The 8,541-nt window shown below is 34.6% G+C and overlaps 1 long non-coding RNA gene across 1 annotated transcript; it reads right to left on the reverse strand.

Annotated features, from left to right (window-relative positions):
- Positions 1–2,053: 2,053 nt before the first annotated feature.
- On the reverse strand, positions 2,054–5,099 carry LOC141491594 (uncharacterized). The gene is made up of 4 exons (XR_012469659.1): positions 4,948–5,099; positions 4,632–4,811; positions 3,490–3,721; positions 2,054–2,154 (listed from the first exon to the last, which is right to left on the reverse strand). It is a non-coding gene; the product is annotated as an uncharacterized LOC141491594 (long non-coding RNA).
- Positions 5,100–8,541: the final 3,442 nt, after the last annotated feature.

Raw genomic sequence — 8,541 nt, forward strand, 5'->3', positions numbered from 1 at the left:
CTTAATATCTCCATATGACATCTAACTTCAAATATACCAGTTGGTAAATCTGGTCTTTGGGAACCAAACATGCCTGAATTACTTTAACACACACACACACACACACACACACACACACACACACACACACACACACACAAATCTGACAAGTGGCTCCTAGAGCAACTTCTACCAGAAGCTAATCAGAATACTTCATGCATTGCCTTAATTGGTTTGCCACAATCCCAAACTTTGCCTTGGGGACTTTTGATGCACAAATGGAATATTTGTATTATTGACAATAATTCTTTATCCTTACCATGACATGCAACCATGACTTTATCTAGATGGAATAAAATAGTGTAACTTTATCATATTTTTAATTCCTTGATCTTTGATCAGAATAACAGTTGATCGTTAACTCTGACACTTGCTAATATCAGCAAATATCTGATGTCTTTAGGAAAACTGTAGAAACCAGTTTTCAATGTGTTAGGAAATGTCATGACAAGTGAGACTAATATGGAGAATAAGGTTTCAGCTGAGAAAGTTAGGAGATGAGATGTAAAAAGATATAATAGACACCCCTTCTTTCAGTTAAGACGTAGTGATGTGGGACATACAAGATTAAACAAAGAATATAGGTTTTCTCTTTATAAATTACTTATTTTATGCTAAAGAAGGAACTAATTTTAATCCATTGGCCAACATTATTTTAATAAAGGCTGAAATTCCATGTTTCAGTGTTATTCTTTATCATCATCTCTCAGGAAATAATGTTTGTCCTTCATTTTTGAAGATCACAACATCAGGGAGATGTTGCCTTGACAAATACATTGGATTTGTTTGAGGGAGGGGCTGTGTTGTCATCAGCCTCACTCTCTCTTCCTGAACCATCTGGAGCCAGTAGTCAGATGTGAATCAGGACAAATGGAGATGACCCTGGGTGTGAGGCAGTCAGGGTTAAGTGATTTGTCCAAGATCACACAGCTAGTAAGATTCAAGTGTCTGAGACCAGATTCTAATTGGGTCTTCCTGACTCCAGGGTCAGACCTTTATCCACTGTGTCACCTAGCTGCCCATTCCCAGGAAATGTGTACATTTTCCATCAACCCTACCACTGACTCATTTCTCCACAAAATGATCAACAATTTCCAAACTATGCCCCTAAGGATCATGCCACACGTTCACTCAATACAAATTTAAGAGAATTGCCATGCTTCACATTCTATACAGTCTTCTATGACACAAGGTTTAGCCAATGGAAGTAGTAATTCAATCATTGCTATTGAAAAGGCCTTGACAATTGACTTTTCCTTTGTCTAAACTCATAATCCTTTTGACTCAGACCCAAATAGCTCAAGGCTCCTTTTACCATATAATGTGCACGATTAAAATGCAATCCTAAAAATCAAGAAATATTTGTTGTTGCTATTATTCTTTTTTCTTCTTTTTTAACTTCAATGTCTGCCACATAGCATCATGTATAACATAAATGGATATTGATAATTTACATAAAGTAAGAAGTTGGTGAATATTCACCAATTCATTCATTTATTCAATACTTTTTTTTTTAGGTTTTTGCAAGACAGTGGGGTTAAGTGGCTTGCCCAAAGCCATACAGTTAGATAATTATTAAGTTTCTGAGGTCGGATTTGTAATCAGGTACTCCTGACTCCAGGGCTGGTGCTCTATATACTGCGCCACCTAGCCGCCCCCACTTATTCATTACTAAATTCCATTTTACTTAACTTATGCATATTTATTTCAGGTTGTCTATTGTGTAAGTGTACTCAAGCACAGCTTATTTTTCAAATATCTTTTAAAAAGTAGTACAGTTTCAATAACCATTGCCATGACCCCAAGCACTACTTTTGTTTTTCTTCATTTGTTTGTTTTTGGTCATATGATTTGAATGGTATCAATTGAATTATATTTCCTGAGTTTGGAAAAAAATTCTGTACATCTGTTCCTGCAACAGGTTATAAAACTTAGATGCAAAACTAATGTTTTGTTCTGAAAGTTAGACAGTGAATTAATAAAAGACTGAGGTAGAATATTTTACCAATTTTATTTTTGCTAGTGTCTTAACTCAGACTGCTTTCATCCTGTCTCCTACTCAGGATTTGGAAATAAATGTCACCAGGGGATCATGAACCATTCTGAGTGTTCCACCTGAAAACCAAAACATAATTCTAAGTCATCAAAGGCACTTTGATGAATGAACTGGAGAAAATCAGTTAGACTTCACAACCAGTCCTTCCAGATATCTTTAAGCTGAGGCATGGAAATCAGACTTGTAGGGAGGCCAGCCCTGAGTGCAAACTTTAAGCAAACCTTGGTGAGGTTCAATCAATTAGTTTCATCTTTCATATTTCTTGACCAGTGTCTTTCTTATGTTGAAGAAAATTAATAAAGTCAAATGTGAAGTGATAACAGAGCTTTAGCATAATCAGAACACAAATTTTGCAATAGGATTCAAGTAAGAGAGCTCAAGGAAGATAATTGTATAAAAATTCACTTTGAAATGTCAATGAATTCATGTATTTATCAAAATGCAGACAAGCAATCCATCAAACAGCTATTAGATTCTACTAACAGTCAGGAACTGGGAAAGATTATTAGGGTAAAGATACAAAAATAATACATGTTACCTCTAAGGATCTTACATTTTATCTGGGGTGGGGGGAAATGGCATGTCACACACATATATGAAAATATGAAGATGATAGAGATCAGACTGAACCTTTTAAGTCATTGGTATAGAATATTTCTTTTATCAATGCAGATGGTATTATTTTTATAATTTATATTATTAGAAAGTTGTCTAAATCATTTGGAAGTAAAGTGACTTTGTCTCTAAGGTCAATTAAGCACCCTCTAAGACAAAATGCTTCTCAGAATTCATGCACAATGATTTCAGTAAATTTGGATGTTGATTGCAATAAATGCATTCCTCTCCATTCTTGTGTCTTTTATCCATTTTTTTCTCACAAATTGTTGAACATGAGTCTGCCTAGCGTATTAGGGGAATCATTTATATTATCATGGTGTATGGTCAATAAAGAAAACAACTCCTTTTTGGTTTCTTTTTATTCCCAGAATGTGACTAGCCCATTGTTTTTAGCAATTGTGTTTCTCTTCTTTCAAGAAGAATGACTTATTGGCTAACAATGAACAAAAGGATGCAAAAGGATCTGGAGAGACTAAGACATTTGAGTGAGTTCAAAAAACTGAAATTCATTAGGACTTAAGTATCATATCTTACTTTAGGGTAGAAAAAATAAATATCTCAAGAGAGTACAAGACTGTAAAATTATAGTTAGACTGAAAAATGTTGGGGAAAGACTACCTGAGGGTTCAGTGGATTACAAGAGCAATGTGTATGGTATGACAACCAAAAATAAAATTAATGAAAACTTAAGTTACAGCAAGAGAGCTATAGATCTGCTTTAGGAATAGAGAGGAAATAATTCCACTTTACAATGCCCTCCACATCTGGAATATTACCTTATATTTTTGGATGCTTCAGTTTAATGATTATTTCAATAAGTGAGAGGTTGTCCATAGATCGTCCAAGATGGTGAAACACAATGAGATGTGTCATGAATATTAGTTGAACAAAAGAACACTTAGAGGAAGGAAAATAATAAAATACTCAAGTAAAGTATTCTTCACATTTTTGAGGAGCTGCCAGGTGGAAAAGGAGTGCCACTTGGTTCCAGATAACACAATCAAGAGCCTTTGGGAGAAGTTTGAAAGAAGTCAATGTAGACTTGTTTTCAGCAGAAAACGTTCAATTAAAGTTATGCTTCTCTTTACTTTGAGGATCACATTAAACTCCAATGTTTATCATTTAAATGACCTAACCTTCTAATTCCTCATCCTATTCAATTATCAAGAACCACTGCTACAGTCTACTTAACTACTTAAGGAGATGGTCATAGCCTGGATCTTGCCATCACCAACAACTACTTTACTTCTGATTGATGAACTCTCAAATACCTTGATGTGGAAATAATTTGTTTTACTTCCATTTCTCTTTCCCAGGTCATCATTACTACATTAACTCCAACAGGCCTCTGGCCACATTGCAGCACACAACATACCTAAATACCACCTAAGCTATGCCAAAATATAATTAAAAAATGTTTGACCAAATAAATAAAATATGGCAGAACTTAAATAATGTGAATATGTAGTTTTTTTTTTTATATGGCAATATGCAATCTATAGAAATCTTTAGATATATTTTAGTGACCTTCATTTCTATTTGATTGTGACACCACTGGGCTACACTGTTTTCATTACCTTATCTTGAGCCATGTGAATTAATTCTATCTTAAAGTATCTTATGCACTCAAATCCAGTGTCCCTTTGTCCTATAAAAATTACACTTTGTAAAATCTCAACTTTGAATTACTCCCAAATTTATATAATTACCATTAATCTCTTTTCTGACCCTTAGTCTCATATTATCAACAACATTTTAAACATCTCAAACTAAATGCCTTGTACATTTCAAAGTCAAAGTGTCCAAACAAAAGTCATTATCTTTGACCATAAATCCTTCCCTTTTAATAACGTCCCTATTACCACTGAGGGATCACTCTCTTCTTAGTCTCCTAGGCCACTTCCTTCCTCATACTCACCCCACATGCCTGTGATCAAGTCTTGTGTGCACTCTATTTTCCATTGTACATTTCCTTCTCTGATATTGCCACCATCTTGGTGCGGACTCTCATCATCGCTTTCCTGGACTATAGTAATAAGCTTCTGCATTGTCTTCCTCTATCAAGTCTCTCCTTTTCTTGTATTCAGATTCTTGCTTCCTGTTACATCCAAGATCAAATGAAATTCTCTGTTTGACTTTAAAATTATTTAACAACTTGGCTCCTTCCTACCATTCTAGTCTTGCTATCCCTTATGTTCTTCCACATCCTCTCCAATCCAGCTAGTCTGGCTTACTTGAATATGATGTTCTATTCCCAACTCTCGTCACCCAGTTCCAGATGGTTCTGTCTCATCTTTGTCTCCTGGCTTTCCTGACTTCCTTAAAGATTCACCTTAAATCACATCTTCTCTATAGAGTTTTTCTCACTCCTCCCCACTACCAGTGGTTTCCCTTTGTGCATGTTATTGTTTAGTCGTTCAGTGGCATCTGATGCTTTGTGATATCACTTGGAATTTTCTTGCAAGGATATTGGAATTATTTGACACTTCCTTCTTCATTATTTTTTATAGATGAGGAAATTGAGGTAAAAAGGATTAAAATACTTGCCCAGGATCAGCCAATTAGTAAATGTTTGAAGCCAGATTTGAGCCAATAATGAGGTCTCTGGGCATTAGACCCAGCACTCTAATTTGCTGGACCATCTAGTTGCCCCACCTCTTATATTATCTCCCATTTAACCTGTATAAACCTTATATGTACAGTTGTTTAAATGTTGTCTCTCTTATTATAATAATATAGAAAAAATAATATACATTTGATATATTTCATAGATTGATAATAATAATAATAATAGTACTCTGGTATTGAAGAGGACCACACTGACCAACAAAGTGTTTGGAAGCATGAGTTCCACAATTATGTTTATTATAGTGAGAGGTGTGCTGAACAAGACATCTCACTTGGCTTTACCAGAATTGTTCCATCACATGAATGGATCGATAGAAAATATGACTATTAGACATGGTTTGGAAACTGCAGGAATCCCTTGGTCTCAAATTTATTTGACTTTCTCCTCTATGAGCAAAGGTCCCACAGAGCATCATCAGCATCAGGCAAGCACCAGCATGCTATATTGGGCAACAGCCTGATAAATCCAAACCTGTCTCTTGATGGACTAGTCCTAAGTACAATCTTTCTTCTCAGACCATCCACCTTTGAGTGACACAGCAGTTTGACACAATTAGCAACACCTTTAACATTAGAACAATGTCAGTTTACCATCCTTGGGCCTATGCTGCTCTCTTTGTTGTACACTTCCTAAAATTCAAATATACTAAAAGTCACCTAAACTGGGAGGCTTTCCAAGGCTCCCGGGATCACAGTTAGGTACCAAGTAGGAAAATATGATAGGGAGTGGTGATATCTTGTCCAGCTGGGGCCACTCCCAGCCTTGCTTTGAGTCCCAGGCTTCCTGACCCAACCCTTAGAGCCAATCCTTATCCCAAAGTTATAGATTCAGCTTGCCGACTTCCCTTAATTACATTGTTCCAACACACTAGAGATTGTTCACTTTGGTGACCTGATGTGGTTATAAATTCATATAAATAGAGATAGAGTCAGAGACAAAGGCAAAAACAGAAAAGGTGAGACAACTTCTTCCAACTATGGGAGAATAGAAAAAAGTAAAACCTTTTCTACAGAAAATGGTAGAAACACAGAGCCTGGAAGGACATTTGAGATTTGTAACATATCTTGTTTGTAAATAAAATGTTCTTTTTTTTTTTTTTTTTTTTGCCTTTCACCATTCCTGGAATATAGTAAGCACTTATGAATTCTTGTAACCTAACTGACTGACTACCGTCAGACTATTGTCTACTCATTAAACACCCAAGGTATTGACTGGTGATAATGATATTCTAAATATTAATGAAGCCAGGCAACCCTCATCAAATTTTTTTCCCAGTCTATTCTGTGGATGGGTTGATAACATCTTCATTCCTAACACATTACCAAGAACAGAAGAAGTTGAATATCAAGCTATTACCCAGATATTAACAATAAAAGTAGAGGATGTAAACATGCATAAGTCTACTATTCCTGGCCACCAATTTACCATTCCTTGGAAAAACAAAGAATACTGAAGATGTAGAACAGAGGTCTACAGAGATGAAAGGATCAAAGTCTCAAAGACAGCATGGAACAGGATCAGAACTTGAACATAAATCTCTTAGCTCCAGAATCTACATTGTTTTAGTTGCACTAAGTCAGAGTAGATGAGTCATAGTTAAGACTATTACAAATTTAATCTTGTTGTTATGTGTTATGAAATTCGTGCAATTTTTGATGTTCCTCTATGACTGAACACAAAAATATTGAAATACACAGTCCAGACAAACTATTTTTGCACATGTATAGTCTGCATATCTTCATGGTCACTATCATGATATAAAATATTAATCTATCTGATTTCAATGTTGATAGACTTATACATGGAAAATTAATATTTTAGATGGAATTTTGATTGAAATACACTTTTCTTATAACTTCTAAAGGAATTGTTACCTCAACAATATTTTAATGTTTGAGTAGAATATTCATTTTACATTCAATGCATTTACCTGAAATGAACTTACATACTCTCCTCACTATCTCTATTATGACATATTTTAACTAAGACTTATTGTTTGTATAACAGGATGGTGTAATTGAATGTAAAGGAATACATAAATTTAAAGGCAACTAATTTTACCTAGATCTGATGGTATTAACCAAATGGTTTATTATTTATATTCACAGTTTTATGTCCATGGTACCATCAATCTTTTTCAAATCAATTAAGTTTGATGTGAGCAGAATTTATAAATATTCTAATGTATTTCAAGAACTTTATTGGTAATGAGAATACCAAGACAAAAATGAAACAGATTTTTTGTTGAAGATGCTCACTGTTTACTGTGGAAAAAGAAAGGCCAAGCAGAAAAGTAGAATCTATACAATTCTAAATCAAGGAAGTACAATGTTGTTTCAGGGCACAGCTCTAACAGCTCCATGTGTAACCTTTCTTACACTACACCTCCAAAGTGAAAATTTGATTTTTCTTGGAAGTTGGAAAAAAAAGCATCAAAAGGAAGAATAAAATATGATGAACTATTTCTCCATGTAAAAATATTTACATAGATAATCATTTAGCATCAATTATACAATCTCTATAAAGTCAGACCAGTTCAGAAAGCTAGCATATAATACGGATTTATTTAATAATGTTTGTTACTTATCAAAACACAACAAAGGTATATATAATAAAATATAATAAAGGTTTGTTCAATTCAATTTAATAAATATTTATTTCTTGCCTATTCTGTGTCACATATCATGCTGTTTTGCATCAATAGTTTGGGGGGCAGTGGACAGGTGGCTCAGTTGATAAAGTGTTGGTCCTGGGGTCAAGAGAACCTGAGTTCAAATCTGAGCTCAGACACTTAATAATTACATAGCTGTGTGACCTTGGGCTAGTCACTTAATCTCTTTGCTTTGCAAAATTCAAAAACAACACAAAAGAGAGAACTAGTTTGGATGGCTTTCTGAGAGAAGATAAAATGGATTTGTACAATAAAGGTAGCCAAAGCTATGATATAATGGAAAGTGGATTGTACTGGGGGAAATCAGATTATATAGGACTATTTCTGCCTTTTCACCAACTACATTTATGATCTTGGATCTTTAACTCTACTGTACTTCAGTTTCTTCAATTGCAAAAATGAAGGAATTGCATTATTTATTCTACAGAATTGCAGGATCCCAAGGTCTGAGATTTTAGAGTTGAAAGAAAAGTCAAAGAGAATACACATTGTAAATTTGGAAGAAAGTCAATGAAAAGAGATGAAAAC

Source organism: Macrotis lagotis, chromosome 6, assembly GCF_037893015.1.
Source record: "Macrotis lagotis isolate mMagLag1 chromosome 6, bilby.v1.9.chrom.fasta, whole genome shotgun sequence".
Taxonomy (NCBI): domain Eukaryota; kingdom Metazoa; phylum Chordata; class Mammalia; order Peramelemorphia; family Peramelidae; genus Macrotis; species Macrotis lagotis.